Here is a 3,389-nt window from a genome sequence, read left to right as displayed (position 1 = left end):
ACTGAATCTGAAGATCACAGTCCAAAGTCAGGCTGGGGAGGAAAGTCTTTGAGTCTTATCTACAATTAATTAACCACCAGAAAATCAGAAGTGGAGCTGTGGCTCAAAGTGGTAGTGGCAAGTCTTCAGCCCAAGAGCTGAAGAACAGTACCCAGACCATGAATTCGGGCCCCATGATTGACAAGAATGAAAAAAAGAAAGAGAGAAAGAAAGAGAGAAAGGAAGAGAGAAAGGGAAGAGAGAAAGGAAGAGAGAAAGGAAAGAGAGAAAGAAAGAAGGAAAGAAATGAAGGAAGGAAGGAAGGAAGGTAGGTAGGAAGGAAGGAAGGAAGGATGGAAGACAAAGAGAAAAAGAAAGAAAAACTGGTGAGCTCACTGCTGCATGGCCTCTTTAGAGATAATAAATCAACCTAAACTCCAGGAAGAAGATAATTATGCTGAAATTTCATATGATTTCTTTAAGCCCTTGTGGCAGAGAATACAACCTCAGTCCTTCAGAAAATGTAGTCAGTTAGAATGCTAATATACACAGCTAAGCTGACTTGCTGAATTGAAAATGACAAGCAGTATCAGAACATTGTTTCTCCTCATGAATTTACTTTTTTCCTTTTCATATCCAGCAACAGAGACACATATGATAAATGACTCTGTTATGTATGTTAGATGCTCAACATTAAATTACATTTTTTCTTTCAGGACTTATAATTCAGAGAATATATAGCAAGCATACCAGAAGAGCATATCAGTGAGCAATATCACTGGCTGGTGCTGAACCAAATTTTCATGATAAAATTGCTTATTCACCTGATTGTTTTATTCAACTAATGATTTTGTAGTATCACATTCAATTGAATAATTATGCAAGTGACATGCGGATTGCCCATCTTTTCCAGATTAGAGCAATTTATAAATGCACTTTTTCTATTCCATTAAGTACCAGCTTATAATAAGACTTGAGCACAAGACAGACATAATGATACATAACATACAAAAGAACAGTCATAAATATGAGTCGAATAACTGGGAAGGAAAATAATTTTTATTTATTATTAGAGAAAAACAGACCTAGGGGATACCCTAGATTGGTAGTCACACAAAAAACACATATACAGACATGTGTACACAAGAATTTGTACATATCTATTTAATAATAAAAGCAGCTAAAGGAACTGATGAGTCCCTCCTTTAGGATGCATAATTCATAGCAAAGCTATGTTTAAATGTTCTTAGATTAGAGTTTGTTTTTCTCCTGACCTAAACTAATTCTTAGTTTTAGAGCATGAAGAATGTTTGTACATCTTTTTCTACTTGAGAATGTAGAATGTTCATGTCCCTGGTGTATGCCTGTGTTTGACACACTCTCTCTCTTTAAACTCAGTTTAAATCTGACAGTTCAGCATTTGTCCTTAATAGCTGAATTTGTCCTTAATAGTTGAAATATCAGATGGCAGAATTAGTCTTCTCCCCTGTGGGTGTCAGCTGTGGGCCTAAGGTTACTCAGGTCTGGTTTTTATTTCAACTGTAAATGGAGAAATGATCATAACATGCCACCTTTGAAATTGTAGTACTTAATTTCATAATGACCTTAACATAAGGTTACCTGCATAACTAGAATAAAGTAGAACATGTTGTTTAAGCAAATATTTATGATTTTTTAAATATTCTGTTCACAGAAACATGCCAGCATTGGGTATGCATGGACATTTTGTTGTAAAGGTCGTGTACAGAGTGGCTGTAGTTAAAAAGGAAGGAAATGAGTACTTTTTTTTAATGAACAATGTCACCCCTTACTTTCTCCCAGTTTTTCATCTCCCAATCCCTCTCATCCCCCAAGGTGAATGCTTTAATTCTTACTGAAACATTCCACCAGCCACTCTGGTGATATCATTATATAATGTATATAATATAGCTGGGTGCAGGTGGCTTATGCCTATAATCCTAGCTACTCAGGAGGCAGACATCTGAGGATCATAGTTCAAAGCCAGCCCTGGCAGGAAAGTCTGTGAAACTCTTATCTCCAATAAACCACCAAAAAACCGGAAGTGGCCCTGTGGCTCAAGTGGTAGAAGACTAGCCTTGAGCTGAAGAGCTGAGGAACAGTGCTCAGGCACAGAGTTCAAGACCCATGACCAACAAAAAATAAATAAATAAAACAAAACAAAATAAATAAATATATATGTAATATATTATATAATAATATATATAATGTCAACATTTGTTCACCTAACACTTTATATATGCTTTTGCTATATGAGGTAAATAATAAAAAGCTAACAGGAAAATCAGCAGTGATCTGGATTACAAGAAGTTTTTGTTGTTGTTGAAGTTGTTGCTGTTTTTGTTTTCTTTTCCTTTGTGTCACTTTTTCCTTTAACTGTTTCTGGGGAGGAGGTAATGAGGAGCACAGAAATAACAGGACAAAGGGTGAAAAACTGCAGACACTATGTTGAAAATTAACTGTATAACTCATTTGTGGGGACAGGAGAGAAAAGCTGCAAGATGGTGAGGAAATGGGTGACACTGTTCAAAAAGAAATGTGCTTTTTTATTTTATATTTTATTTGAAAGATGCTGTACAGAGGGGTTACAGTTATTACATGAGTAAGGTAATGTCGAATATTGTTATGCTGGCTCCTGTTTTTCTCCTATTATCCTTCCCTCCCCACCCCTATCACTCCCACCCCACACCCTTTAAGTTGTAAAGTTCATTTCCAACATGTGTCTTATATCATTATATATACTCTTTAGCTAATCCTCTGTATATCACCTTTACACTAACAATAATAAATGCTTTAAAATAGAAATCCAATAATATCATAGCTGTAGGTTATTTCCCCTGTTTCAACAATGCCAAGCTACAGCACTTGGCTTGAAGCAGTGGGTTGGAGGAGCTCTTCCGCTGAAGCGCACTCCTCAATGAATTTAGAACACAGAAATTAAACACTGCTGTCTTACTTTCTCCCTACCCATTACAGTTTTATTCTGTGATCAGAGGTGTAACATTGCTATCTGAGTTTATATGTTGACTAAAAATAGGAGGTTTCCTTTACAAATAAAGATACTTACCTATTTGCTTCTTCTATAGTATTCAGAAAGTAAGAATCTTTGTCAAAGTTATTATTTTTGGCAATTGTTGTTTCTCAGTTGTTACAAATGGCTATTTCTATAAAGGGCTGTTTTTATCTGAAACCCAAAAAGATTACTCATTTAGTTCTTCTACATTCCAGTTTCAATTTATACTTTATTAAATATATTTGAAATTGATTTCTCAATCTTCTTGTGCCTCCATTGATTTTTAATGCTGGGGATAACTTGTAATATAAATACAGAAATGCTCCCAGCTCTATATGACCATGTAAAGCTAACAGAAATTGCTATACAAACTGAGAGA

This window comes from Dipodomys ordii, unplaced genomic scaffold (genome assembly GCF_000151885.1).
Source record: "Dipodomys ordii isolate 6190 unplaced genomic scaffold, Dord_2.0 Scaffold144, whole genome shotgun sequence".
NCBI classification, from domain to species: Eukaryota; Metazoa; Chordata; class Mammalia; order Rodentia; family Heteromyidae; genus Dipodomys; species Dipodomys ordii.
This window is presented reverse-complemented; position numbering follows the sequence as displayed.